The sequence below is a fragment of the Marmota monax genome, unplaced genomic scaffold (assembly GCF_021218885.2).
Source record: "Marmota monax isolate L192 unplaced genomic scaffold, Marmota_monax_Labrador192_F-V1.1 WCK01_AAM20220418_F8-fsc00139, whole genome shotgun sequence".
NCBI lineage: Eukaryota > Metazoa > Chordata > Mammalia > Rodentia > Sciuridae > Marmota > Marmota monax.
Window position 1 is genome coordinate 3,106,840 of NW_026695226.1, and position 19,202 is coordinate 3,126,041.

Consider the following 19,202-nt stretch of genomic DNA (forward strand, 5'->3'; position numbering starts at 1 on the left):
ATCCTTATATTTTGTGGTAAAACAGAAAATAGCTTTCTCCCTTTCCTTTGGAAGTTCTCAAAAGACATGTTCCAATGCACATAGTTATGAAATAAAGCCTGCTTCTTTTCCCTTCATTTCAGTAAAACTCCATGTCATTCAGCCTTTGGATTTTTGGGATTGATTTACTTCTTCAGCATAATATTCTCCAACTCCATCCATTTACCTGCAAATGCCATAATTTTACTCTCTTTTAATGCTGAGTAATATTTCATTATGTACATATACCTCAACCAGAGAAATGAAATATTTTGATGCAGTTGTGTACAATGAATCAAAATGCATTTTGCTATCATATATACTTAATTAAAATAAATAAATATTTTTAAGAAAGTATTATACTAATGTATTAGATGTTTTGTACTTTGGGGATTCAAAGTACATACATGTAGTATATACATGAGTATTTAGTGATATATATTCAAATATGCAATTGATAATTAAGTATATAATTTGAAATACTCATAAATATTTATTCTATTGTACATGATTTTATGTAAATACTTGTCTAAGTATAGAGTGATTAAGTTATTAAGGTTGAATTTTCAGTTCAGCTGTTAGGGTTAGAGTTCTGGTTAGGGAATGAACTTGTATAATCCAAAATCAGAGTATTCATAAGGATGTATATGTGATAAAATGTAGGACAATATATGTATATAAAAATAAATGTTTTGACACAGAAAAAAAAACTCAATTCCAGCCAGTTAGGGTCAAAGACTTATAAAGGGTACTTGAATACTGCAATTTTGAACAAAATATATCTCAAGCACTTTTATGGAGTTCAGCAAACCTAAAGATCATTGAGGACCTATGTCCATCCAAACTTCTTTGCCATGTTCTAGAAGACTACTTCAGTTCATCCATATAGCAGTTGGTGGATTAAGGTCAGCTATGTAGCTCTGCATGGAGTGCAGCCTCCTATCTGTCACATAAACATAAAATCAGGGAGTTGAAGCATAAGTTATGTAGTTTTTTTTAAGTGTAAAGCAGTGAATTTGATGGGGAATTACTGGGAAACAAAATTTCTTCCTATTACTGAGCCCAATTCTCCAAATTATGCTCTGTCCTTGTACAAATACGCCACAGTGAATCCCACTTAACTATGTATATAATGATACTGCACTGAGAGTGGAGTAAATGAATCAGGAAAAGCAAGGAGAGAAGGGAGAGGTAAGTTATTGGGGAAGAAGACTAAGTAAATTATGATAGGTTAATGTAAAAATATGGTATAAATAATACCACTATTATGTGTAATTAACATGTGCCAATAAAAAATAATGATAAAGCACTGAATTTGAAAACAGGGGAATTCCTTAATGACTCAGAGACTCTAACTAGTTTTATATCATTTTTTAAATGACCAAGACAGCTATTTTAATCTGAGTGAAATGGAGAAAATGTTTATTATGATCCTATTAATAACAAAGCAATTCAAGAATAAAGTACACAGACTCAATCACTGTTACACAGTCCAGGTATATGGAAAATAGGCATATAAATCAATAAATAAGGAATCACAAATCAGTTTGTAGGCATAGTAGACATCTGGCTTCTTTTGTTCTCTTATTTATCTAGAATCTCAGAACCCTTTCTTCCTTTGGAAAATATGCTAATGAATGATTTTTATTGGAAAACAAATTCTCTAATAGAACGAAATAGTCAGGACTTGAATCCAGACTGACAGGTTCATTCCAAGAACAGAAAATGTATTCTAGAACAGCCTCCAGTGACCAGTAGGAGTGACATGAATGCCCAACAGAGACTAGTACCAACCTGTGGGTAGGGAGGTCCTGTACTATGCTCAGGACTGAAGTCTTCTGGCTATTTACCTTCCTGAGGTTTCTTCCTATTACTGAGTCTGATTCTCCATTTTTTGTACCAGTTTTGTAAACTATTCCAAACACTTTTTTCTCACATTAGCTGGAAAGAGTTTCATATTAGTTGATATAAAAACATGAAGCAGAATTCTATGATAGAGAATAATGAATAGTAATGACCATAGATCATGGGAACAGGGAAGGAATATCTGAAAATGATAACATATAAGACCCTTGAGAAAAAGTGGTTAACTCTTGTGCAGAGCAAGGTTGCCTATAGGATGAAAGATGTGCAAGGGTCTAACATCAGGAAACAAGAGTTGTAAGAACTTTCTGAGGCTGATACTACACTGTGAAACTAATAAGAGATAAAGAGAAGGGATTCTTGGAGAAATTAGAGATTTAATAGGAGGACAGAGCATGCAGGACTTTGTAAGAACTAATAAAAATATTAAATGTTATTCTATGGATAATGGGAAGCTTTTGAAATGATTTTACTAGGAGAATAACATGATGAAATTTGCATTTATAAAAGACCTCTTTATATTTTTTATGTGAGAAATGGATTGTAAAGTAAAAGAAGAATCAGGGAGAGAAGACAGGTAATTCCAAAAAGTTCATGCAAGAGAGAATGACAACAGAACTGTATGATGGGAGGGAGAATGAAACACAAAAGGGAAGATTTGCAAGGTACCTTGAGGCATTTCCCATCCACACATATCAGTGGATTTGATAGTAAGGTAAGGAGGAAGAAGGCATGAGGAAGGAAAATCAATTTACAGACATCTCAATGAAGAAATCAAAGCGAAAAAATTAATGAACCCTTGAGATGGCCAAGACTGGAGACATATAGATCTGGGAGTCGTTAACATAGACATACTATTAAAATTATGGAAATGGATGAACGATTCAGGAAGTGACTGTAAAGAGAAATAATTGTTTAATTTTTAAAAAACCTTGATGAACTTATACATTCAAGTAAATCTACCCATGTTGACTTGGCTAAGACTCAAAAACCTAATGTAGAGTGAAAAAAATGACTGCATAAATGGTCAAAATACCATTAATATCAGTTTAATATTGGCAAAGTGATACTATGTGTTATTTATGAATGTACATATGTGTGTATATATATTTTCCATATATATGTATATTTTATATTAAAGTTTATATATACTATTATTCAGAAAGATTATAGAAGAAATTAGAGATTTAATGGGAGGACAGAACATGCAGGACTTGTAAGAACTAATAAAAATAATAAATGTTTGAAAGCTTCTGATAACTTCCATATGTGTGTGTGTGTTTATTGATTTACCATATATATATTATAAAACACATATAGGAGGTAGGAGGAATGTATTCTGTGCTTCATAAGAGCATTACTCCCGGAGCATCACTCCTGGGGATGACCAGGAGTGCAGCTTCTTCAAGTATACCTGTAGTATTTCATTTTAAATAAAAGATCTAATAAAACATGTCAGAAATGATCTGAGTGATAGAATAATTTTCTGAATTGCTATATTTTAAATTCTTCAAAAATAAAGTAAAAAATTTAAAGCACAAAAAAATCAAATAAAGTAAAATTTCAAATTAGCAAGATAGTGATTATTCTCCCAAGTTAATGCCATTTCCTAAAAATGTTCCACATTTTCTACATCTCTTCTGAGGATATTCTTTCTCTGGAATTATAACACACACACACACACACACACACACACACACGAGCACACACATGCACACGCACACACATCTGGAAAAAACATCTCACATTTCCTTCAAAGCCCAGTTAATCATCAACTTCTGTATCAAGCTTTCCCTTAATTGACAAAAAAAATGCCTGTCAATACCTAAATCATGTCATATCCTTTAGGGCTAGCTAATGCCACTAATCAAATATTACTTTTGTTTTACTATAGTAATATGCACACTTATTCCCAAACTGAATGCAAAATGAGTTAAGAATCTATCTGTAGAAGATCCACAATGAACTGGAAACTTTGTTTTATTCCAGTACATGTTACTTCACTATTCAAGATTTTTAGGACCAGTCTTATATTCTTTGAAATGCATGTCTGTGGATATTAATTTATAAAACAAAAATATGAAAACACAATACAGGTTTTAGCATGCTTAATTTTATTATTAGACATTCAAATATTCCAAAATCTGAAACTTTTTGAGTACCAACATGATGCTAAGAGTGGAAGATTGTACACCTCACTTCATGTGATGGGGCACAACCAAAATAAAGACATTAAATGGAAAATTGCCTTCATATCATGTGTATAAGGTACATAAGAAGCATAAATAAATATTTTTTTAGAATTGAGTCTCACACCCAATATAGTTCATGATGCATATGCAAATGTTCCAAAATCCCAAAGTGTTTGAACTACTCCTGGTCCCAAACATTGCAGATAATGGATATTCAACCTGTGTAAGAATATGTCTGGGCACTGTGGTTAACGTTTTACAAACATCTCATTCAATCTTCAAAATAATTGCATACATATATTTTGGGCCCATTTCATAATTGAGACAACTCTCAAAGGGCAAGTAATCACCAAGTTTCCATAACTAGTTCATGCAATTTGACCTAGAGCTCTAGTCTTCAGCCACAATCACATACACACACTGCTGTACAGTTAGATCAGAGCCAATGCAAATATATATATATACTGTTGCATTACCTGATTAAATACCATATTTCACTAAAGAAGTGGATTAAAATTACTTTATGTCTGTTTAGTGTCTTAATAACTTTTTAAATTTCTCATGTTCAGCATTCATTTGCTCTACACAAGTTATTATTAAATTTACTTACGTATAATGCATATTAATGATTCTCCAACCAAGATCAATGCAAATCCTTCAAACATTTCAAGTGATTCCTAATTAACCCAACACAGACTGTTTTTATTGCTTTACCATAATCTATTTAATCAACTTTATTATTATTGTGTCTTACTTTGGGGTCTTTCCTGTGGAGTTAATTGCATATTCATAAGTTTATATACTTTTACTATACTGGGCAAGGTCTATATCTTTTTTTTTATAAAATCAAAGAAATTTTTCCATAACTGTAATTTACACATTTTCTCCATGATCTTCGATAGTTGGCTTTAAAAGCCTTTAAAAGCCTTTTGAAGTAGCACAGCCAGATTCTAAATGTCAGGGTGTCATCTCTTCTCTATATCTTTCATTTAGGCTGAGACTGTCCCTTTCACCCAAAACTTCTTTTACCCTATCTCATAGCTCAGAATGAAAGGCAGGACATATGAAACCTTTGCTTTATTTTAGTCTCTCTAAAAGCACCTGCGTAGCAGGGATATTGTGAAGATTAAATAAAATAGCCCAAATCTAAATATTAGAGTAAGAAGAGACAGCAGTATTTACTCTGCAAACAGAACCTATTAATTTATAATTGTTGTTGCCTTGTGAATGTATCTTAACTCAAATTTGGCTTTTCTCATGTATGAGTATAAACATGCTTTATGTTTTTGTAGGCAATAACTTTTGGCCTTTCCATGCATTTTAATCCTTCAAGATTAACTCTCCTTATAATGTCCTTTTCATAGCTTGGCTTTTTTCTTTAAAATGATCCATTTAGCACAACACTTTTTTTTCTCATATTTCAATATCAGCAGGTAGAATTTCAACTTCAGCAGCCACTATCTTATTTTCTGCTTTACCATTGAAAAACAAAATATTACACCTTAAAAACAATTCTACATTAGGCCAAGCTTTCTTTCTTCCTGGGAAATGTATTGTCTTCTAACTTGTAACAATATCCCATAGGATATACAGGATACAGAATTCCCACAGTGTGAGAATTAAGTCAGATGATGTATGGGGAATGCTTAGGATCATGCAAAGGTGGCACGATCATTAAAAGTTAGTGCCTTGTGTGGTATTAGTTCCTCCCATCAACATTGTGGCAGCTATCCATGTCTATAACTACCAAAATCCTCAGGACTTGGAAGGACATCTATAGAATAACTTTTCTTTTGAACTTCAGCAATCACAAAAGATATTTCTACATAGAGAGCAGAAGAGAGGCAGTTGACCAAAGTGTGAACAGGTAAATTCCCAGCACACTTTGGGAGGTCTTTGTTGGTAAAGAATTGGACTCCCCACCAAGGCAGGGACTCAGGGGAAAAAAGAAATACTTGTACAGGTTGAGTATATTTTACCTAAAATGCTTGGGACGAGAAGTGTTTCAGTTTTTGGACTTTTTCCAATTTGGATTATTAGCATACAATGTTATACCTTGGGGATGGAACCAAAAAATAAAAACAAAATTAACTCCTATTTCATATGTACCTATATAACCTGAAACTTATTTTATATAATAATTTAAGTAATTTTTGTGCCTGAAACACAATGGTATGGGATTTTTTTATTTGTAGCTTCATGTTGACCTTCAAAAAGTTTCAGAGTTTTGAGTTATCTGGATTTGGGGTTTTCAGATAATGGATGCTCAACCTGTAGCTGTTGCTTTCTTCTAGTCTCGGAATCGATTCTTCTAGATACAGCATACCAAATATCCTGCTCTATTCTCTCCTTTGCCATTATTTTTGACTCCTTATAAATTCAGTGAAGCACATATCTTCTGCCAGTCCTTCATCTTTCCTCCAGTTTAGTAAGAACAATTTTGGGTAGATCTTTAATCTGTGCTTGCAGATGCCAGTGACGCACAGTTCCTAATATCCTTCCCTATCACTAGTATTAAGTATCACTAAGATACCTTGTCTTACACGCCTTGCTTTATTGTACTGGACATTTCACCTTCCTAACATGTGCTGTGGAAGAAAGCAGCCAAAGGTTTGTTCCCGCAGCTCTCAGCATTTATATAAAACTCCACAGGAAGGCCAGAGGCCCACGGGCCCACACATGTCCCCTCTTATTCCACACCTAAGCCCAAGCTGCAATATCTTGTGTTAAATTGTCTCTTTATTCTTTGATTAATAACCAACACTCTTATTAAATTCCTACCTCTGTCTTGTAAAAAAGATTAAAAAGGTGGTTTGAAACAACTTTATGAGGAACTAAATTTCCCAAACTCTCTTTCATTGCCATCCTAAACCAGCTGTTTTTCTTTCAAGTTTCTTACTACCCTGTTTTAGTCAGAAAAACTCAGATATGAGTCGGCTGCATTTATTTCTCCTTACTTTCTGGTACTTCACTAATTGCTTTGTTCTGTATCTGAAGAAAGATATTATGGGTAACTCATTCCCCCCTTCCCTTTCTTCTTTTTTTTTTTTCACTTTTGTTTCTGGGGAATAGGTGTTCCATTAATCGCTTCTATAGCTATTCTATTTTATCATCCAAAACTTTTTATTGTCTTTTCCCTTGATAATTTCTTAGCAATAATCGCGCCTCGGATAAACCTCATTGGCTACGATACTGCCACTGCGCAAAGCTCCTTGATAATTTCTTTATGTTTGAATTTGTCCTGCTATTCTGAGCTCTTGAGAAACAAGCCAAGATAAATATATATTTTTGATACTTTGTTGTACCAAAAATTTGCTATCCTACATATACTTATGCAAAATATATACACCTATGAGAGATTCATTTAGCCAAGTCTCATTAAGCAAAACTTGTGCAGCTATCTCTTTGTCCTTCACAATCCATTTAAAATTATATATACATACACACACAATTCTTATGTACCCACATCCCTCATTTCGGATAACAGTTATGATTGGTTCCACATATTCAAATGCATTTCTTTTGGTTGGATGGAGTTAAGTAATTCTGGTTCTAAGTGTGTGCTATTTATAATCATGATAGTATACATCTTTTAGTGAATAACAATCACTGGGCAAAGTGCTCTAAAAACAACCTCTTGGTAAAAATGATAATATATTATTGCATTACATTACTAGTGTTCATTAAAAAATGTGATTCTCTGTCTCTTCTTGCAACTTCTATTTCCCAATCACCTTGCATTTAACTAGACCTTGGTAATCAGGTATGGCCAATGGTCTGAAACTTCATGCTCATCTACGCCCCAGAAAGAGGAGGGCAAGATGCTAGAACTCCAGTTAACCTAGGTTACAATGTGGTTGCACAGTAGCAGATCTTATGATAGATTCATAGTGCTCACATACCATGAGAGTACAAGAAGTATATCCTAGTTGCATTAAGACATTGAGCTTTGGAAGTTTAGTTTAATGCAATATAACCTAACATATTCTGACAAATACAAACCCACAGCAATGGTAAGCACTATCCTCTGAACGAGTTAAATGATGAAACTGGGTTTAGACAGTTAACTGTCCAAGCTTCATTTTGATCACTTGTAAAATGGAATATATACAATAATACTGAGAATAAACAGCTAATGTAATCAACAATGAGAATAAACAGTTAACGTAATTAACACAAAGCACTGCATTCACTTAGCCAGCACTTCCTTGATACTGTTGTTGCTATTTCCATCATTGCCTTTATCATCTAGATTTCTTTCCTAAGGCATCATTTTCTTCTTGAAAAGAAAGATGACTCCTTTACTTTGGCCTAGTCAGTGAACATAAAACTAATTTCTTCACTGATAAGTACATATCAATTGGATGAGAAATTGGTATCAGAAAGGTGAGAAATGTTAACTGCCTGTCCATGAAAGAGAACCTAATTTCAAAATACAAATAGTGAAAATAGCACTGGCAGTGTCTTCTCATCTCACAGTGCTACCACAGTGCAGTTGCACAAATTATCACATCTATACAATACTAGAGAACATCCAGCAGCTCTATTATATGACTTGTAGGGTTTTAAAATGGCATGAATATTAAAAAATCAATAATTTTCTAAGAAGGAGAAAAAGATTTAGAGGAAGTTCTCAGCTTAAGAATGTGTTGTGTTTCAAAAGCTTAAATATGCTCTTGATTTTTAGCCTCAGGGATCAGCATGTATTCAAATAGATGATTTCTTATCTTCATTTTAATAAATTTGTTATAATAAAATATTCATTAAAAGATTCCTAAAAAAGCCAATTTCTCATAGAAATCCATGTCCATTTTTACACATGTGCACACACACATGCACACTCACACACATTCATGTACAAATTACTGAAAAAATGTTCAGTGCAATGTACGAATTGCATACCACCTGCTATCCTGCTTCAAAGTTAAAAATTAGTATCACAGTATCCTTTCCCATACTGTTAGGACTATATTTTTAAAAGTTATACTCTTATCCTTTAAATTAATTTCAGCTTTAATTTCCCCACTTGCTTATCTGTTGTTCTTCAGGTTAATTTCTCAAATTGAATCCTGTGATCCTGCTAAAATGTATATCTCCTCTGCTTTATACCCAGCCACTTCCTCATTTTTTTTCATAAACTTGTACATTTTTTGTTGTATTTTATTATTTTTCTTCCTCACAAAAATTAAAACACAGGAAGAAAAATATCTTATTCATTGCTCTAGCCTCAATACCAGACAGTTTCCTGATATACTGGAGGGGTTCAATGAATATTTGTTGGGATAACAAATGAATTTATCATGATGAATTCCAAGTGGTTATAATGAAATTAAATTATGGCAATGTCCAAAGATTTGGGTATGAAAAACTATATTCTTTTCTCTGACTGGTTTATATTTAATTTCAATTAATGTTTTTCCCCTCTTTACCAAAGATTTAAATGAAACTAATAATTTTAATGTATTAAAATATTTTTACCATTTTTATAATTATGAAATGACACCTGAAAGATTTATACTTTTAAAAGTTTGTTGTGACTTTTAATGTAACCAAGCATGCTATATTTTTTGTAAATTTTGCATGACTGCTATGAAAAAGGTCTATATTCTTTCTATAGGATTCAAATTTCCCCTTCTCTCTCAGTGCATGTATGTGTGGATATGTATTATTTGATGTTCCTTTTAACTGTTCATTTGTTTAATGTTATAATCCTTAAGACTAAAATCTAATCTCTTTTTGCTTAAATTTTTGTATTCTCCTGTTTCTCATTTTTTATCATCATACTTTATTACTTTGTTTTAATTATTCTCATTTTCAAACAATTCTCAAAATATCTATATTTTAATAGAGAAATTTAGGTTGTTCACAATTAGTTTAACATTTTTTTAAATTTCTTGATCTTATGTTTATTATTTATTTTACTGATTTATCTTTTTTTCCTGTGTTGGCTAGGGTTATTACGTAGTTGGAAATAAAGTTTTCTTTTTTCCTTTTTGATGTGGAACTTTAGAATTTTCCAGTGTTCTCTTCTCTCTGAAAATATTAAGAAACACATATTTCTATACTCTTACATGAAAATAAGATGTCAACCATTTTTCCCACTTCAGGGCTGTTGTCTTCACTAGTTGCTTTTCTTCTCCAACAAAGATGGGACTTGTGATATGCATTTCTCCATACTCCCCCCACCTTAAGTCAGAGAGAAATTTGCAGGCTCTTATTCTTTTTGCCCTTTTCCTTACCCTAAGTTCTTAGAGTTTAGGATTTGCTGAAATACTTCAGCACTTTTCGTTGCAGACTTGTACCAGCTTTTCTTTCCCGCCATGCCCCTTCTACTTAAGAATCCTCCTGTAACCAATTAAGGTTTCCTCCCCTCCTTGTCTTCCATTCTCCTACAGCTTCTGTGGTGATTCTTTCATCATTTGTTGGAATTCTTGGTCAAATAATTTCCTCAAATGGGTGTCATGGGTCTTAAATTCTCTGGGTTCTTACTTCTTGACTAATATCTCCTTTACCCTGACAGGTCAATTATATCTCGTCAGTTCATAGAATTCTTGAGTTGCAGACCTTTCCTTTTCATAGTCAGAAGAAGTTACTACTCTGATTTTCACCTTCTAATGTAAAATATAAAGAAACTCAAGAAAGTTTTATTGTTTTCTTTGCATATAATTTTTCCTGATAGAAAAATTTTAAGATTTTTCTCTTTTATTTCAGAATCAGAAACTTCACCAAGATATACCTAACTATGTCTTTCTTTTCATGTATTCCACAATATTCATTATTACATAATTATTATACATCTATTATTATTAATTTTATTATCCATCATTTTCACAAGTTCTAATTTTTTCTTTATGATTTCAATATTTTCATACTTTTTGCTCTGAGATTTTATGTACTTTTATATTAGATATTTTCAGGCCATTAAAGTGGCGCTTGGTAGTAATTAGTCTATCATTCCAGATAATTTTAAATTGTTTTAAGTGAAATATTCTAATTTATACATAAGAATCCTGTAATAGCACATACACCATTCCCATGTATTGTCTCTTTGCTACAAAAACTATCAACAAATGACCAATGTTGTTTTATCTACATGTCCACACATAATTCCTAGCTCAACTTAATAATTTTCCAAAATCTCTGGACATCCAATTAACATACATATTCCAGAACGAATCCTTCAGTGTCATACTTCATGTGTCTAATTATTTTTTTTTTTTATTTTTTGAAGTTGTAGATGGATGAAATACCTTTGTTTTAACTAATTATTTTTATATAGTGCTGAGGTTTGAACCCAGTGCCTCAAAAGTGCTAGGCAAGCACTCTACCACTGAGCTACAACCCCAGCCACTGTGTCTAATTATTTTGTGTTAATGTTCCTGTTATCTCTTCCATTGTTCTTACTTCCATACCATTTCCACAGCATCAGCGGTCTCGGGGTGCTCTCTTTTTGCTGGCTCTAGTCACCTTGAGTCAAAACTGCTGCAGTCCTTTGCATTTTAGGCATGAGTATTCCTCTTATCTATGGGCTAAGGAGACCAAAATAGCAAAGCTTCATTATCTGCTTTCTTTCTGTTTTTCCCTTCTTTGACCTCCAAGCCTCTGCCTGCAGAAGCTGGCATCTGACAGCTGGTAAACAGTCCTTCTTTCACAGTAAAACCATGGAGAAGCTTCTCTTCTCTCCTTTGATTGCAAATCTGGAGATGGTATGTATGCCTCTGGGGAAAGATGGGTTAAAGCTATCAGTGCCTGTACTCTGTAAATTCTCAAGGTCCAGAATACCAGCAGGTTCTCCTCTCATGACCACTCATGCATGATAGTGCTGCCCTTCTTGTCAGGGTTCACTGGGTCTATACAAGCCATTTTCCCCCAAGAACCCACAGAGTTCTGATCCTTCCTCAGAGTCCTCCTGTTACTCCTAGAGTTTATTCAAGTACAAAACAGAATGAAGTTCTGAGCCCTAATCCCACACCCTACTGAAAACCAAAATTTCCATTGCTCCTACATAGCTGCCAGGCTCCACCTGCCTGCTAGCCCTGGTGTCTGTGCTGGTGAAGAGATTTTAATTCACACTGGAGGGAGATGAGAGTATGCAGAGGGGCTATCATCTTTTCAGAAATCTTATTCTTCTCCCTTTATGCACAGTACTCTTTTCCATACTGCATGTAATCCTTGGAGTTTGAAATATATGAATATTTTGTGCCTTTGTATTGTGCCTTGGCTCCTCTTAATATAACTAATTATCAAGTCTCTCTACACTACACATCTTTTCTAAGAGGATGCAATATAAAGACACCTTTAGTATGGTTATTTTGATCTTTGATTCTAAGAAAGCTCATGAAATCTAAAGGGAGACTTTTCCATGAGTGATCACTTCCTATGAGCCCCAAAGGAGGATGACTTTGACACTAGAACCTGAGTTTTTGAAAACATCAGGATCATCAAAGAATGCAATTTGGTGTTTAAAAGTATTTAGAAACAATATAATCTCTCTCTCTCTCTCTCTCTCTCTCTCTCTCTCTCTCTCTCTCTCTCTTTCTCTCCAAACACACACACACACACACACACAAACACAAACACAAACACAAACACACACACACAAAAAATTGCATAGGGGTCATAAGTTTTCCAAGATAATCAATACATATTTTATAATGAATAACATGTAAATTTCATTTTTCCTAAACACAAAGTTATCCAATTTGGTTTTCTTTTATACTTGGTTGAAAGTATGTGATAAAATAGCACCACATGTATTTAAATGCACAAAGAAATATGTCAAAATTATGTGTGGCAGAAACAAGAATAATACATAAGAGAGACAAATCTATGTTTTAAGGAAAATAAAACACTCCACAGAAGTATCGGTATGTTTTACAAGTGCAGAGGAAAAGTAGATGGATGACACTATCTACTTGCTAATATTTGAAATTGAAGTACCTAAATGAGCCATAGGAAAATCTGTGTCTACTCTCTTGAATTTCTAAAATGCAATATCTCAAGGGATTTATATTAGAATTAGACTGACCTTTAGACTAATCAGTCTTTAATACATACAGGGAAGCTACACTCAGTTCTGCATTTCTTCTTTGGTTTTGCTAAAGAAAAAGTCCATATTGTTGTTAAGTGATGGAAGTAAATGTATGAATAACCACAAAAAAATCTTTTAAAAAATTCCCCTCAGAGGATACATATATTAAAATGAACTGGAATGCACAGAGAGAACTATCTCGACCTAGGAAGATACAGTGGGTTCTTTTGAAAACAGAATGATGACTTAAGAATCTGTATATGTGTGATGGGCATCTAACATTACTCTATCCAATCTTGCTCATCAGTGAGCAGGAAATCTCATAATTTTAAATGAAATTGACCAGAGTTATCCCCAGGGTTCTATAACAAAAAACTCTGATCCAATGTTATTACTAAATCACAAGTCATCTCTCCAATGCCTCTTTCACAATAGAATGTGTTATACCTTCCAGGTACTTTCAATAAACTGATATGATGAATTTAAAGGTGTCTCTGGAAAAGATAAAACTATCTGTAGCAGACATATGTGGCTATTGATTTTTTTAAAATATAAGAAATATTTTAAATAAGAAAATATTATTATAGCAAAGATGTTCTTATGTTTGATAAATAAAAGTTAAATATGGATAGTACTTTATTGAAATAATAGAATTAGGCCCTTATTTGTTTTAAATACACTTTTAGATATCTAATATTGTCATCAAAAGATATAGATCAATGGTTGACATAATTTAACTTCATTAATGTATCAGAGATAAATGGTATATTGTAAAAGCATTTGAAATTTAGCTGAAAAATATTTTAGACAAGCTGAAAAAAATACTACATGCCACTTCTACCTACTTTATTGAAGCACAGGATTATTTTATCTCATAAATCATTATCACTATACTGGTCTTTAAAACCATGGATAACTTGTGAGATAGTTATTTTTTTCTCACACACCTGGGAAAGGGAAACAGAGGAACAAAGCTAAGACATATCCAAATGATCAGCTCCAGAACCAGTGCTTCTAACTGCCCATAAAGAAGGGATATAAAGCACAAAAAATTATGCCTGAAAGGTGTGATTCTTTGACTACTGTATCTAGGAGTTCATTGTATGAAACAACTGAAAAATCTAACAAAGATTTTCATTTGAAAACAAAAACTTGAGCAAAGAACTTGAATGGAAATTTAAAAATAAAGAACTCCAATAAGCAAAGATGTTCTTGTGTTTGATAGATTAAACATTTGTAATTAAAGAAGTGAAAATAAAATATTGCTAATTATGTTCCATATCATCAAATATGAACAGACTGAAATAAACCAGCATTACAGATAGCATGAAGCACTGAACTATCCATCCCACATAGTGTCAGTAAGAAATTAAGGTACTTTTGTCCTGGAATCTCATAACCAAGAATATGTCTCAAGGAGATGCATCAATAAGCACACAAACATTTTTAAGTAAAAATATTCACAGAAGCAATTTTTTTTAAAATAGAAGGTCGGAAACAAACTAAATATTTATCAGTTGGGAATTTATTCCATTAAAAGTAGAATGGACTGATTAGGTTATAGCTCTCACTATCTAATCATTTTACCACTGAACATCCCTATGTTAACACAGGAAATTTAGAGAACACCTAATATCCAAAACATATCAATTTACATTTCAGCATCTGCATTGTCTGCCTCTCATATATCCATTCATAAGTCTAAGTGCTCTTTCATATTTTCTACTGCTCTTTTAGGTAAGCCAAATGATATGACCAGTTACAGAAAAAGAGCAGTGAGTGGAAATGAGAGGTGCACTTCTGTGTGGATGCATTTACAATCCAGTATGTACATTTTCATCCCATTCCAACCTTTCACTAGAAACCATGTGTTCCAAATAGCACATCAGCAAGGCACATGTCAGAATCACTGAGTCAGTGCATGGAAATAGCTACAAGACCCAACCATAAGGACCTACAAGGTCAAAAACAAACTTAGATATGTTGTCAGCAAGATTTGGAAATCAATTAATTACCATTGCAGAGCCTAGCTTAGCCTAATAACAACATTTGTAGTCAAAGTGGGATATAGTTACCAAATATATATATGGCATTAGCTTAACCATCAGGTGAAACATAGTAAGAAAACTATAGATTATTTTCATGCAGTGACAGAACAGTTGATGAAATTCTTGATAACTTGAAATAGAATACATATATATATATATATATATATATATATATATATATATAGAGAGAGAGAGAGAGAGAGAGAGAGAGAGAGAGAGAGAGTGCAACTCTAGATTGATTATTATAATAAGTAAAGACTTAATAGTCTGTTAATTGTTAATTGAGTGTATATGGCAAAATAGCATGAGAAAGCTATGAGGTCAACACAGAATCAGTAAATTTATACTAAATGACAGGCAATTTAGGGCTTTAGAGATTTGGAAGCTAGATTTCTCCTAGACCCTAAGTAGAGATTTGGAAAATAGATTTCTTCTAGATTTTTAAGAAGAATATAATATTAAAGGTAATTTTTGAGTACCACAATGCTGTGGAAATTGCATGAACCTGGGAAGGAAGGCTATGCCCTTCAACTCTGCCTTCTCAGGCCTTTCTATTTCTCAAGAACACTTACAAATGATTAAATCACAGCAATTGCTAGTGTTCAAGAATTTGTAGATTTTAGGCAGCAATGGTCATTCTTAGATCCTGCTCAAAATACCTAGTCAAAACCATAATATTGGAGATTCAGAGAAAACTGATACCCAGAGGATTACCATAGGACTAAGCATGGTCGAGGTGGAACAAGGAAAGTGCTTAAGGCAGTAAGGAGAATTTCCAAGTCAGAACTATCCAGTAGTCTGGAGGATTAATGATTTGATGATGGAGAGATGTCATAGGAAATGTGTTCATCAATAGCACAATTTTAATATGCACAACAGAAGCAAAATGCTAATAGAGATTCTCTGTTCAAAAAGTATAAATATACACATTTACTATGGGTATAAAATGTCTTTCATATATTCCATGCTTGTACAAATACATCAGAATAGATTCTAACTAAAAAGAACAAATAAATAAAAAATGGATTGTAAATATGGAACCTAAAAACTGATATAAAACATAAATCAGAATCATTGTTTTCAAAGAGAAACCTTCCAAAAAATGATAGTTTCAGTTCAGCGCAATTAATTTATCAACAAATAGATTCCTAAAGTGAGAAAATATATATTAGAGCAAATTTCTACAAAAATGCACAAAGTGATTATTCTGGTCATTTGGTTGTCTCTGAGCCTCAAATCTACCTTTCTCTTCTCTGTGATTCTGGAGCTAGGTCTCTAAAAACATCTTATGTTTAGCTGATATTTATTTATTTGTCAGCTGATTTCTGGTAGATTCTGATAAACAGGACACTCAAAAATGGAGAGAGAAGTGAAAAGGGATTTGCTTCTTCCCATGTGTTTACTGGTGCTAGCAGCACCATCTTAGCAATAACTACTCCCTCAAGAGTTCGAACCAGTTTCCAGGTGCTTTTATTGTTGAGAACAAACTTCCTTACCCATTCACAGTGGTTACTGGAATATCCTTGGCAGTGGCTGTCCTCAGAGGGTGTACCTCCAAATTATCTGTAAACCCTCCTGAAGTATTCAAAGAAGAAAAATTTCTTCTAAGAGGTTAGAGTCTCATTCTTGTAGGTTTTTTTTTTTCTAGAAGGACCCTCCCTGTATAGATCCCCATTCCCTGGTTATATAATATAAATAATGTCTGTATAGCAAGTGATAGAGTACTCACAATGGCTCCTTACTTCATAGGACAGAGGACAGCATGAAAGATAGGACTGAGAGGAACCCCCTAGAACTGCTTCTCCCTTCCATAATAGTGAACCAAGCTATACCACAAGTCTGGTGAATATTCGGAAATTAGTCACCAGAAGAAAGAATAATTGTGGACAAATGACTATGTGCTATCCTAAACTAACCAGGTTATTATATCAATTATGTCTGCTGTTCTCAAAGTATCTTTGTTAGAACAGGTTACCAAGGACCATGGTATGTGATACACAGCAAACTGATTTGGCAATTTCTATTTTTCTCTTCACCACTGTCAGAAAACATTAAGTCTTTTACCTCACAGAGTTAAAAGTTATTTAAGCCTAATTAAGTCCTCCTCTCTACCTAACTCTGGTCTGTCCAAGTTTGGATCAGAGCAAAATCAATTACCACATCTCTTCAACACCAGGAAGAAATCATGAAAATTGGACCTGAGAAGCAAGAGGAAGGGATTACCTTCAATGATTTTGTAAGATGTATGTGAGCCACAAATTGCATAAAAATTTAGAAAATAATCACTTCAAAGGTGTTTCTGGAATCTGATTATTGTGACATTTCCTTCAAAATAAAAGAGAAATTGCTATTATGTTCTTTTGATTATTAAAAATGAGTCACTTATGTTTCAAGATTCCTTTGTATTCCTGAAAAAAAATGTATCCCACTCTGGAGTGTGCTATTCTAAGCAATTTACATGGTAGCTGTTAAGGTTAATGGTTTTGAGTGGGAGCCAGAGCAACAGAGGGACCTGCATTTGGCCCAGGCATTCATGCAAGCCACTTTGCCGCTTAAGCCTATTGACACAGCAAATCTAAAGATATTTACAGTGTCTGAGAGAAATAGGAATATTATATCTAGCAATGGTGATCCTCGGTAGGATATATTCAGTAGGGTTGGGGCAAAAACATTGCACCATGGTTCTCTTATAGAGAAAATTATTCTCTGAGAAATACCTACTTGCTTGCTAGAAAGTCCTATTTAATTCCTCTCTATTAATATCAAGCCATAGTGCTCTCAATATCAACTGAGCATTGTTTGGTATACTGAACCATAAGACAAAACATTTGTAATGGCTATTTTTCATCAAATAGAGATGATTTATATAAAATCATATAAATAATCATTGTATATAAAATCATACTCAAGCCAGTCCAGAAGGCTGAAATTATATACAGGAGTAGTAGAGATTCATATAACACATGGTCCTTCTGAATTGTCTCTTGTCCCTCATATTATATCTATGTCCTTCTGGAAAGTTTCAATGACCAGTTAACTGAGAAGGTTTAAAAAAAAAACAACTTTTATAGAATTATGCTGTGTTCCAGCAGAAACTCAGAACCAACAGAAGATGAAGTTTGCAACTACACAGTTTCATTCAGAACAGCCCTTGAAAAGCAGTGGCGAAGATCAGTTCTCCCAAGAGAAGAATTTTGTACCAGACATTTAAATTTCCAATTTATCTGGACTGAGAGATGGCTTGAATATGGACCTATCCTGATGCATGGGAAGTGGCTAACAGTTTAATTAGATTTTCAGTGACTTAGGAAGAAAAGATTGAAAAATTAGCAAAGAGCAGTTACAGACGTGTGAGCAAAACATATTGAGATCTTTGTACCCCATGTTAATGCTCATCAAAGGCATCCACTGAAGGAGTCCCTCATAAACCAGGTAGAAATGATGATGTGTTTTACTGCTATGAGTCAGTCTTTTTCCTCAGTCATCCCATGCTTTTACAATGGGTCCACAAGAATAATGTCCATAATGACTGCTTTGCATGGGTCCACAAGCATCCCCTCATGAAGGAAGTTGCTTTACTGCTAATGTTGATGTCATCCGAGACCAAAACTGATCATCATTCTCCAGGGGTTGTGAGAATATTAGCCTTTTGCCAATTTGTTGACACTGGGCTCTCTTTGATGCTGTAGCTAAGATTCTTACAAATAGGGCAGAGTATTATAAGACAAAAGGATAGAAAAGGCTTACTTCAGCCTGGTTTCTTCTATTTCCTGTTATCATCACCCTAGCTGTGGTCTTCTACCATAGAAGTAATAAGTGGCTTACAGTCCTAGCCTTTTTTTAATAGCTCCCATGACCAGTCTGATAATAGACCTTCAGAGGTTTATCTTCAGCAACAGATAAAATGTCCCCGTTCAAAGTCCCAACTTTTCAGTGCTCTCTCTCTCTCTCTCTCTCTCTCTCTCTCTCTGATATCCTGCCAGCAGTAGCCAAGCAACAACTACTCCTTAAGAGTTTGAATTCCAATCCCCTCCTTCATGTGTCTAATAT

General features: G+C 33.7%; 1 pseudogene; it reads right to left on the reverse strand.

Moving 5' to 3' along the window:
• Positions 1-7,171: 7,171 nt before the first annotated feature.
• On the reverse strand, positions 7,172-7,283 carry LOC124086903 (U4 spliceosomal RNA; annotated as a pseudogene).
• Positions 7,284-19,202: the final 11,919 nt, after the last annotated feature.